This window comes from Sinocyclocheilus anshuiensis, unplaced genomic scaffold (genome assembly GCF_001515605.1).
Source record: "Sinocyclocheilus anshuiensis isolate Anshui unplaced genomic scaffold, SAMN03320099.WGS_v1.1 scaffold114, whole genome shotgun sequence".
NCBI classification, from domain to species: Eukaryota; Metazoa; Chordata; class Actinopteri; order Cypriniformes; family Cyprinidae; genus Sinocyclocheilus; species Sinocyclocheilus anshuiensis.
The window spans coordinates 34713-47795 of record NW_015544132.1 but is presented as its reverse complement, the minus strand read 5'-3'; the positions used below and the strand labels follow the sequence as shown (position 1 = coordinate 47795).

Sequence of the window (13083 nt, the reverse complement as noted above, 5' to 3'; positions counted from 1 at the left end):
ATGTATATATTATATATATATATATATATATATATATATATATATATAGAGTGAAATCACCTTTACGCATCCAGTGTGCAAATTTAGGAAACTTATTAGTTCAATAAATATTAATTATTTAATTCTAAAATTGACGGATAAATTAAAAAGATGACAGTTAAAGCATAAATTCTAAACCCTTAAAGTATTTTTTCCAGTTTGTTTGTGCTGACAATGCATTTACAGTTATTGTTACAGAAACTTTTATACAATTTCAAAACTATCACAAAAATTGCTCAAAATGAATACATTTCTCACGTTTAATTAAATCATGTGAAATGTAGAAATGTGTCAACTGTCAATTAAATTGATCATTTCAATTAAATATAGAGAAATATGGCAGATAGGGTACATGTTTTATAATAACTAAATTATCATTTGATCGCATGTTTGCAAATACACTTCCTATTAAATCTTATTTTAAGGCTTCAATGCTAGGGCTGCTTGTAACTGCTTATTTTATGTGGCACTGTTAATAATGTCAGCTTTCACAACATTCCTAATTACAGTAATGCAGTGACTAGCACACAAATGAATATCCTTTTCCTTTCTTACTACTTTTAAGAGGCACTTTAATGTGCTAAACACATTTGATGATTTTAAACAAAAGCCAATAGACAAAGAGCAAAACACATTTTGCTGCAGAGTATCTGTATGTACATGAGTAATAAAGAAGCACATATGCTCAAATCCAATGGATAATACATCTTAACAATAAAACTTCATATTCTGATGCCTTTAAAGAAAGTGTTATGGTTCTTTAGAAAACCATCTATATACTGACACTTTAAGGAACTCTGGAGAGATTCACTTTTTAACAGACAGCAGCACAGAAGACAGATACAGCAGCTCTTTCCCCAACATCATTATCACCCCATTCTGTCAGACACACATGCTGCACACCCTCTGTTGGCCCAGGGGGCATTAACAGGGCTTTGTTCGGGTGCTATGGGGGGGTTAATTACTGTATGAGGCCTATGTCAGAATGCTCATTATAAAACTGAGAACTTTGGCACTAAATTCTGATACGTAAAGCTGTTGTAAAATGCAGATAAATGCACACCTGTCACTGCATGTTCTAAATGAATGTCAAGTTGCTACAAGGATAGTCAACCACAAACAGCCTAAAGCTGATGGAATAAACTAATATTATCAAATCATATATATTTAATTGTTTTATTTCTCTGAGGCGCACTTTAAATGTTACTCAAGTTTACAGTAAAAATATGTATTATTATTCAGAGAGCAGCTTTTTATACCCATTGTCTGATTCTAACTATTAAACATACCATTGTTTTCCTGCTGTGTCTTTAAAAAAATAGTTCAGCCCAAAACAAAAACTCACTCTCATATCATTCCAAACCCAAAAAAAGAAAATTCAGTCGTCATTTACTTACCCTCACTGGGGTACAAAACTGTATGACTTTGCAGAAAAAAATAAAATATTTTTTGGTCCATACATTGGAAGTCAGTGGTCTCCAATGTTGGTTGGTTCCCAACGTCCTTCAAAATACTTTAGTGTTCCTCAGAAGAAAGCAAGTCATTCAGTTTTGGAACGCTATGAGGGTGAGTATAACAATAATAACATTTTTACCTTGGGATAGATTTCCCTTTAAGACTTGTATACATAATCACCATAATTACAAGCAAAAAGAAATACAGTGCTTTGCTACTGTACACTCACATTTAGAGGTTTTCAATCCAGTCCAGTATAGTTTTTAACTGCCTGACCCTTCAGTAACAGCCTCTTTGTAAAACCTGCATCACACTGGGACAGATTTACAAAACAAACAACGCAGAAATTTAACAAACAATATCAAAAAAAAAAATAATACAATTACTATAATACTATAAATACTATATTTTTTACTAGAACTTTAGTAAAATGAACTTCAGACACAAAATGAAAAAAGCAAAAAAAAAGCTGTGACTAAAGAAATAAATAATTTTAAAGATCTATTAACATTACTTATTGGTCACTCTTTTCCATGCAATTATAATGTACACTGTAGGGCTGCACAATTAATCAAATTTCTAATCGCGATTACAATTATGAATGCCACAATTACGTAATCGTTCAAAGCAGCAATTAATCGTTAAAAGTCCATTTATGTTATTCTGCACGCTTAAGGTATGTTTTTTTTTTCTTTCTACATGTTATCTTAAGGGTTTTTCCATTGTTTTAGTTTTAGTTTAACATTATAATACCATTCATATTTTTACTTTTTTTATAATTTAAAGAAGAAACCAATCCGATGTATATTTGACATTTGAGGCTTAATACTATAGAAAAGCACTAAAGGTTTTTCAGTTAGTGTTTTCAGCTTGTTTATTTTCATATAAACATACGGCATGCAGTTGCATCAAACAATGGTATAAACATCATTCAGTGTAAATTGTGATAATCGTAATTAATAAATCGCAATTACAATTTCAAGGGAATAATCGACAATTATGATTTTTGTCATAATCGTGTAGCCCTAGTACACTGTAAGCAAAGCCTACTAGAAACTAACAGCAAAAAATGTTCATTTGTGTGTTTTTCTCTTTTCAGATGCCCATCTTTTTTTTTTTTGGTATTATAAATGCATTAAATTTTTTATGGTGCTCTAACAGTTGAAATTTCCTTTCATTGACACTTATTCATGTATGACTGAACAATACTGGCTTGTGGAATCTCTTACAAGAGACCTCAAGAGAAATTATTATTTTATACAGTACCTGCTTGGAAATGTGTTTATATTGATAAATTAGCATTTACTGTAGAAAAGGTTCAGACTCTTGAGAGGAAATGACATATGGAGGCACTTCAGTTATTTATATTGTTATTTCAGGTCTGTTTCTGTCACTCTTTTCCTTTCTCTATTTATCATGTCTTTCCACTTCTTCCAACCAGCAGACGCCTGTAATCCCTCAGTCCAACCCGGCAGCACGGCAATGCAAGTGTGAAGCAAAAGAGAACAAAAAGAAAGAAAGCGAGTGAGAAGGTAGGTGTGTGTCTGTCAACACAGTCCTCGCAGGTTCATATTTTAAGCGTGAACATTAAAGATGAATGCACACGTCAGTTCAACCCTGGTGCCCTCATGTAAACAATGAGGCCCTGTCTTTCAGCTCTCTCCCTCGCTTCATCCCTTCTCTCCCTCTCCATGACTGAAACTTAGAGAATTCCCCCCCTAAAGCCAGAGAGGGAGGGACGAGACATTAAAAATACACTTCCTTCTTCCATTATGGGACCGCATCTTTTAGACTTCAAAGAGCCTTTAGAATCAATAGTGAAGTGTCTGTGTCATCTGTGTTTGAGGTCTGTCTCCATGTTTCTTTGAAGAACATCAGGTCTAAAGGCCTATAGCCAAAAACCATCACAGATTTATTACTTTTAATTATCACAGATGAATGCTGCTGGAGTCCCGCTCTCTTTCTCACTCTCTTGTTCTTGGCACAGGCTGTATTGTAAAGTTGCCCCCGTGAGAGGAAAGATGCCAAAAAATGAGTGGAAAAACCACTGAAAATACTCAGGAAGAGAGTGGGTGTATGAAAAGAAAACTAGAAAGAGACTGTAATAGGAAATTGATTAAGTGTCAGGTTATTGAAATTAGGGATCTGCAAAACTTCATATTTTAAAATTCGACTAGTCGCCGGTTGTCTGAACAAGGGGTTTTCAAACTGGGGCCCCACAGGCCTCCAGAGAGAGAAAAATAACATTTGCTAAATGTATTTTTAGGGCTTTCCAACTTTGTGTGTTAACATGTTAATTATATATTTAATGCAATAATTTCACATTTATAAGAAGACTTGTTGGAGAAAGTCTTGTCATGCACACTGAGATTTGTACTGCTTTAGAACAATATTAATTGCCAAAAGCACAACTATATGCACATGAACAGAACTGAAACGTTTCTCTGCAAGTTTAGGCCGATACATCTAACATTAATAAAGGGTGGAGAAAATTGTCACGGTCAGTAAATAATTTCAATACTTATTTTGTCCCTGTCATATATCTGGGATCTCTATCATCACAACGTTTGAAAACCGCTGGTCTAGATAGAAATGGTTAACTTTACAAAGCATTAACATTTAACACTCATCCTCAAAATAAAAAAGGAGGTAAAACGGCGAGACAGCCAACAATGTTTAAAATGGAGTCGGTGTCACGGTGTGTTGACTATATAAAATATTTAAATCATATAATCTTATGACAACAATTAGTGTCAACATGCCCTATCTAAATGCAGAATGTAAACAAACATTATAAATGTATCATTATTATAGCCTACCTGCAGTAGAGGGGTTCTCGGGACGCACGTGCGCGTGTTGGTCATAATGAATCTTCATCGCTGGAAAAACAACAAGAACTTGCAGGTTTGCTTTCAAGCAGACTGTATAGAAGTTCAATATGCGTTTTTATCCTTCTTGAAGTTCCCTATCACGTTTGCCGACTGACAAACCGCTTCAAAAAGATTGAGTGAACCGTCCGAGTTGAATCACGCTGAATCGCGAAAACGATTCAAACCGGTTGCCGAGCCGTTTGATCGATTCACTGAAGAGATTTCCAAAGAATGATTCATTCCCTGCGTCCCAATGTGCATACTATCCACCCTATCTGCCCTAAATAGTATTGAAAATTACTAATATCACATAGAATTTAGGATGGATAGTATGCACATTGGGACGCAGGCATTATAATTAGTGCTGTCAAGTTCGATCCTTTTCCGCGAAATGGTTCCTTTCAGTTCATTTTAATGAACTGCTTCGAAAAACTGATTCACCAGTTATATACGCCATCACGTGATGACGTCCATATAAATACTATCATTCAGGCGGGCAAAATACACACTCAAATATTGAAATAAAGCGATGCTTAAAGGTGTTGTATGTACGTTTTTGACTCTACTAAAGCATAAAAAGCTAAGTTAACATTCTTGTTTATCTGAAAAACAATGCTACAGTCAGTTATTCTCCTTTGAAAATGTGCGTTCCGGGCCAGAATATCGCCCTGCATCTCAATGTTCATACTATCCATCCTAAATGTGAGATTAGAATAAGTGTGTCCCAAAGCATAGTATGTTGAAAAGAGTATGCCAAGTCAGGTCGATTTTTGAAGTGTGGATCCATGCACACTCTAATGGCTAATATTGCCCACAATCCATTGCGCTTTGGTGAAGGATTCTGTCCAGAACTACAAACACGAAAAAAACGCGTTAAAAACTACAAACATGCCGGATGTGCGCGACCGGCGGTTCGGTAGAGAGGCTTAGAAAAAGGGGTTTGAGTTACTAATATTCAACATTTAACTTGGTAAAAAAATATGTATTTGATGTTATCTGTGTTATATTTCATCTGCAACAGCAATGTAAACTTTTATGAACATTCGTTTGGTCGTTAACTTTTAAAATATGAGCAGAGTTCTCGGCATGAAAGACCCGAGATTGCCAGTTTACCCAATTGTATTTCGGTACCCCGGGTTGCCAGTTGGCGGAAAACACAGCGTATTTCATTTCATTCATAGTCAAGTGCGCTCGTTCCTGTTGATGTCGTCAATCTGGCAACCATTGTGTGTGCGTCAAATCTGAGGAGGAGGGGCCGGGTGAAAAAAACCCTCTACAATATTTTGAATTTGGACCCGAAGCCAAGAGGAGACTGGTTTTCCTTTGCTAAAGTAAGGACACTTTGCTTCCTTTGCTCCTGTTAACAAACGTTAGTTTTCACGAGACTCACCGGCCGGCGCATGTGCAAGGCTGAACTCATACGTCATTTTTGGGTGAACTAACCCTTTAAGCGCATATTGCTGATTTATGTTTTATTCAACTAAATAATAATAATAATATGTATAAAACATAGAAAGTGTATTGACTAGTCTTAACTCACCTTTTAACAGAAACCATGATCCAACTCATAAAAACTTAAAATAATCTTCATACAATACAAATACTCATTAGTAACATCAATTTACATGTCTTGACGCAGTTAAAAAAAAAAATCTGTGTAATATAGGCTATGCATTTCCAGTACATTTTATTTGTTATTAAAGAAACCTATATTTCACTCATTCAGGTGTTTGGTTCACGCATGCTGGTATCAGCAGTAAACTCACTGGTTTGCCAATGTCTGAGTCCAAAACTATTCTCAGTTCAGTGTACTTGTTATTTGTGTTGCAAACATTAACCTACTCTTTTCTGGATAACTGCTGTCACACTATATTCCAGACAGCTGACAGAAAATACAGACAGAGCCTATTTAGACACTTCACTTAGCCAGTTGATAATGAATAAACTCTGTTTTATGTGACAATACGTCCATCATGTCATTGAGCTCTGACAGCCGCAGCACTTGCCAATTCGCTGACGTTTACTGCATGTAATATTTACAAAGACATGTTTTATTTCTTTTTTTGTTTCTGCCGTTACTCCCCAACAGCTAGCCTATCTGCAGTTCTGTTGGCATATTTATGAGCTACGGTTATGTTGACCATACAAAACATAGGTAAGGTTGGGATTTGAACCCAGGTTCCCTCACAAAGAAATCTTTACCACTAGACATAACTCTCATTTTATCACTTTTTCTGTATCTATCTGTATTTATGTTCTACTGTTAGTGATATCTGTATGCACCAAGGGTCTGAGAGTAACGCAATTTCAATTCTCTGTGTGTATGTGCTGTACATGTGGAAGAATTGACAATAAAGCAGACTTGACTTGACTTGAAAACAAAGTACAATGCCAGCCCTGGGGGCTGTTTCATAAAACTAGTTTATAAGTCAGGCTTATTTCAGTTATTCTGACTTATTGTCTCTTGATTTGGTTTCCGAAAGCAAAATTACCATAGCTCAAGCTCAGTCACTGTGGCAACTGCTGGGAAACTAACCTGGTCCAGAGCAGGCTAACTGTCAGGCTAAGCTGAGCTCCTCTAACACTGACCAATAGGAACACATTGATACCACTGACTCTCTCACATGCAATTAGTTGACTTCATTATTAGTCCCAAAATAAAAGTATACAGAAAATGCAACTTAAATAATCAAATAAATAAAAAAATAGGCTACAACCAACTGCATTTAATGTACTTTGCCCAAAATGTAATGAACTTTTTTTAAAGATATATGAAACCATTTTAAAGGGGTGGTTGACTGGGTTTGTTGCTACTTGCGCATTCAGTTGATCAGCAGTTTCTAGCGATGCAGCCTTTCTCTCTGATTTTATGACAGCTGTACCTTTTATGGTTATTAGTAGAACATTAAAACATTACAATCTAAAATTGCTCTTTAACCCCTTAAATGTCACCGTCCCACCTGTGGGATGCTTGGCGCTCTTTTATTCTGTTGTCCTTTTTCTCTATCAAATATTTTAGTAATCATCATAAATTATATATTAATTGAAAGCTTAGAAGCCCAAGATTCATCCTGTGAAAACCATTTTGAAATCGGACATTGAGTTACCATGGAAATGGTACTTTAAAATCTTTTGGCCGTCTCCTCCCCCTTAGCGGGCGGTGTCAAGTGTCATATTACAAAATGCATTACGGTCTTTTACAATTAAAACTTTTTATAATCTTGACATAAAACATATCGTTGGAGAGGTCTGAGTCTCAGGATTCCATATTTGGTGGTTATTTTGTGATAGAAGTAATATCGACAGAAATCTAGACATTTGTGACAGAAAAATGCATTAAATAAATTCAGTGGAGTTTTGATGGCACCCGGTGGCTGTTTATGGTATAACACAAAAAAAATGCATAATTCAATGGAGTTTGGATGGCACCCGGTGGCTGTTTGTGGTATAACGCCCTAAATAAAATCTCACAGGAACCTCAATTTTTTTTCATATCAACTTCAAATATGGAACATAACTTATTTAGACATAAGGCTTTACATTTTTAGCAATTTTAGAGTAACTGATAAGAGGAACACATATTTAACTAATTTGAGCTAGTGGGGCTGTATTAGCCAGCTTACATTTGATTTACAGTTACTGCTATCATAAAAATACACTTATATGTAGGATTAAAATTCTACATGTGTCACATTTAATGTTCAACAACAAATATTTTAGCAGAATGTATATTTTATTCAGAATTATTGCGCTATTATTTTATTCTGCTCCATCTGTGTAGCGCAGGGGTGTCAAACTCAGTTCCTGGAGGGCCGTAGCCCTGCATAGTTTAGTTCCAACCCTGCTCCAACACACATACCATGTAGTTTTCAAATAAGCCTAAATGATTAGATTAGCTGGATCAGATGTGTTTAATTAGGGTTACATCTAAACTGTGCAGGGCTGTGGCCCTCCAGGAACTGAGTTTGACACCCCTGGTGTAGCGCATGCGCGCAGCAGCGCTCGTTCGCTCACGTAAAAGCCTTGTTCACTCCTGACAGCAAAATGGATATATTTGAATGACTTTCTAACATTTACAGATGAAAAATATACCTGTGACGTGTCAGTTACGCACTGAGGAAAACATGTTTACCATAGTGGATCGATTTGATCCATGATCGACATTAAGGGCTGCTTAAGAATAAGCGTGCACATCAAAGTATCCTGACTCGTTGAACCTGGATCGAATTAGTGAGATTGCGTGAACTTAAATTGTCATTTATGAAACCGGGTATGAATTGAAAATATACAGTTCACTTACTGCTGTCAGCAGGGCCGTTTCTAGCCAATCTGACTCCCTGGGGATCCAGTGGGGGCGGCAGTCATATTTCAGGGTGACCGTGCCACTCTTTATCACAACCCTGCTAAAAGTGCCAGTACGTGCGCTCATTGGCGCCCCTTCAGCTGGTGGCGCCCTAGGCGACCGCCTAGCTCGCCTATGGCTAGAAACGGCCCTGGCTGTCAGCATGCTGAAATCTTCATTGAGAAGTTGCATCCCTAAATTAATTTCCTTTAAAACACTGAAGAAAAGAAACATACACAATAATAGCTTACTAATTGACTATTCAGTTTTTGGAAAATTAGTAAACTACTAATCCTGACCCATCCCAACTTCATTTTGCATTCCAGTTCACAATGCTCCTGAATGAGTACGAGTGTGTGCGTGTCTTTTTATGAGACAATTTTTCTCATCTGCCAGACACATAATCCACACTCTGGATTATGAATTTTAGATTAATTACATAGTCTATACACACATTCTTTGGTGGTGAAAGAGGTATGAGAGCCGTGTCTGTGTGTATGTGTGCCAGTTCATGATTATTCACCGGGAGGAGTCGCACCCCCTGTCCAAACACGTTCCAGAACACACACATTGCCCCAGGAGTCTTTGTTATCGTATTATTTCATTTGAAGGAGTTTGAAATATTGTTCCTGCCTGTCTGCTGTCCTGCAGAGAAACTGCCAGCAGCTGCTCATTAGCTATGGAGCCGATTTCTCACCCGTCACCCCCCGTGACTCCACCCACATTCTGTTACCATGGCAGTTACCATGTCGACGCCAAAAGTCTCGGTCAACCCCACTGGCATGTAGCAGACATTAACTGTCTCTCTCCACATCTGGATCATATTGTCATCACAAGTGTGTCCACAGTGTCTTGTGCCATCCTGAAAGAAGATGTTGACCTTTGACCTCTGCCTTGGAGTGCTGAAGTACAATGACCTGTGACCCTTAGGGTTATGGATGAATGAGGTGTGGTGAACGCTCAAAACGGGATGACAGGAAAGCTAAACGACAGCTTGTCAGCATGGACTTTTTCACAGCTCTAACAAGAGATTATCTCTGTCTGATCTGTCCAAACAAACTCACAAACACTTAGCAAAGAATTCACTGAGAATAAACTGATAGCACTGATCGAGCCATTTATGCACACACTTTGTCTGCATTTTTTTAACCTGAATCACTAAAGTAATGGAAATCAAGTACATTTAAATAAATAAATAAACACAATCAAATTTAAATAAATAAATAATCATGATACAATTTAAATAAATACAATTTTAAGTTTGTTTAATTTAAATAAAACAATGATGAATTAGATTTAAATAAATAAATCATTATAAAAAAATAAAGATAAAATTAAATGTAAATTAATTTACAATAAAAATATTATAATTTTTAAAAATGGTTCAACGGCTGCCAAGACATCAAGATGATTTGACAAAACACACATTAAAAAAATATAAACAAAAACTAAAAATGTTCAGTCTTGGAAAACCTGGACATATAGGGAAGCCTACAGTTATTTTAAAAGTGTAATTTCTAGACATGTAAACGTAATGTAAATTAATTAAATCTTAAGAAGCCATGGGCATTTTTATAATAAATATACATTTAACTATGTCGAAAATATTTGTGACCCTGTCTGTGAATTTCAGGCTAAAGTCTCAAAATCTAATTATGAGATAACAAGCATCAAAGTCTGATTTCAACCATTAATTTCACTATGATTTCAATCTCTGACATGGCTTTAGTCAATATTAAAGATATCAAGGTTAGATTTTCACAGAATGGTCTTTACCTTAAAACAGTAAATCACCAGAAAAAAAAAAACTAAGATGGGGTTTCACAGCCAGGATCACATTTTATTGGGTAAAAATTGTGAGTAAATAATATTTTTCAAAATCAGCTCCTAAAACTTCTGAAATCCTGGAGTTTAATTACTTTAATTATAGCTATTTTAGTTACTTTAAGTACATAAACTAGGAGTACCCATCCATTGCCATTAGTTTAGAAAACAAAACTAGGACTTGGGGCCTTTTGAATGAGCCTCGTCATCACAGAGGTTGAGAAGCAGTCACATATGTTGATTAACCTGAAAAACATTTCAATGGTATATGAAGAAAAGCATCCAAAAAGCCTGACAAAGACTGAAGTCTTTAGACTTCCTTTTGTGAGCCATGACATCATAATTATAGTAATGTTGGCTGGATGTGAAAATCTTTGATCTGGCAGAATAACATCGGCTTTACGACACAAACTCTGTTGGTTGGCCAATTTTCCACGCTCAGACAACTTGGTTTAAGAACCTGCCATATCTAATTCAAAATAGGCAGACGAATCTTCAGTCTTGAGTCTCTTATTTGATTTTGACTACTCTTGCAGAGAATGAGGAACAGAATACAGGACAGGAGAGAAGATAAGAAAGAAACGAAACACTTACCAGATTCCAAAAGGGATAAATGGACGACAGAAAGCCGTGGAAAAGTGAACATTGCTTAGCTAATGTAGGACCACCGGAAGTACACAATATGAAATCTGCCACTCAAAAAGGCAGAAACCTCCAAACATCAAAGCGTTTCAAAACCACAGGAGGGAAGAGAGGGTCATAAAGCTTTGAGAACTCTCTAATCTCGTGTTTAACCTCCATACACGTGTCAGTCATGTTTACATGCGCCTCCCCACGGCACCTCGATGACGGATATCAGGCCCAGCAGATTCGCAGACATAACAAAACAAAACCCGACGTGTCAGGCGAAATAATTAAACTCAATCAGTCTGTCAACAGCATGAAAATATTCTTGCAGCTCAACTGGAGCATGTTACACCAACATTATGCTTAAAATGTGTTGCTAATCTCAAGTAGCAGCTTTTGAGATTTGCTGTAATGTGCCGTGTTAAAGAAGTACTGTCACAAATTGAATATTTGGATCCATTGTCTGTAACAATAGGCTGATAAGTCTGCTCATAAAGAAGTCGTAACGTATTTGTGTAGGTAAGAGTGCACGTTTTGTGTGTGTGCTGAAGACAAGCCGCACCTTTCCTGCAAGGCAAAAGAGAACTATCATTATCCAATTCATCTTGGACCACTTAAAATATATGAAGCTAGCACTCAGTTCACACACAATGAAAACATTGCACAGAATGAGGCGTCATTTACATTGACAGTGTTACTTTATGAACTAGCTTAAAACCTGCTGACATGTCAGAATATGGGAGACTCAACCAACAAGTTGCCAAGTGATATTTGTGTATAAGCGCTAATAGCGCACTGAAATGAAAAATTATTCACTACTGGCGTTAAATGTTTGTATTTGGGATTAAACCCATACCAATCACAAAATATAATATGCAATTCCAGACATTCAGAAATATGCTATATCCAAACTCAGGTGCGTATTATTATTTTAAAAATATTTAAATGAATAGCAATATAATTATAGATGGATTATTTACACAGTGTCAAAACAATGAACGGGATGGCTTTATAATAAAAAACAATGCTAAAATTTGCTGTCCAGCTAGCTTAGGGAGTGTCAAATTAAAGTTATTTTTATATATTTTTATACCAGTTACATCTATTTTAGCAGACACCTTTATTTAAAAGCTTATAAATTCTGAACATCATCACCAGATCACCATCTTTATCATGTTTTGACATCAGAATGATCATAATCATAATGTTTCTGTGATTTTTGAAGCCTAAAATTGAGACCAACAAATAACGGTGGTGTCACCATCCAAAACAGAACTGAAAAATGAATGAATGAATGAATGAATTCAATTGCTAGTACTTACTGAAGCCTGTGCAGATGTTTTCCCTTGAAAACCATGTCACTTCCTGGAAGCTGATGTCATAAGGACTGGCCATTTGTTATTTAAAGTTATATCACCAAATGTTAACAGGAAAGAAGTAAAATTGAGGACAAAGGTAAAACAGATGAATCACATCCCCCACTCTCCTAAAATATGTCCTAAAACAAGGTAGTGAAGTTAATTTATAATGCACTCATATGTTAACTTAATTAAGATATTGTGATAAAAGAAAATTAACTGTACAGAAAAATCTAAAGATACTTATTACAAAATAATATAACAATATAATTTCTATCTTAAAAATGTTTTTTATTTATTTATTTTGATCCAGTATATTAATTTCTGTATATTGTGTGCATGGACATAAAAATGAACTGCATTAGTCAGCAAGTTTCCACTTCCTCTGTCCTCCTGTCTTGCTTCTCTCCACTTCAGTCCCGTCCTGAGGACATCCCATTTCTCCATTCTGAAAGAGGGGGATATTTTAGTTTTCCTTTCTTCCTCCACCCTTGCCTATCTCTCATGTTCTCTTCTGTCACTCAGAGCCACGTTAACCAGTCGGCCTCTGAAGTTTCCTGTTGCCGTA

General features: G+C 36.1%; 1 long non-coding RNA gene across 2 annotated transcripts in view; it reads right to left on the bottom strand.

Annotated features, from left to right (window-relative positions):
• LOC107694899 (uncharacterized) overlaps positions 1–4537 on the bottom strand; it is a 137607-nt gene extending 133070 nt beyond the window's left edge. For both annotated transcript variants that reach the window (XR_001634937.1, XR_001634936.1), the window contains exon 1: positions 4314–4537. This is a non-coding gene — a long non-coding RNA (uncharacterized LOC107694899). The remainder of the gene's footprint in view (positions 1–4313) is intronic.
• Between the last annotated feature and the right edge of the window lie 8546 nt (positions 4538–13083).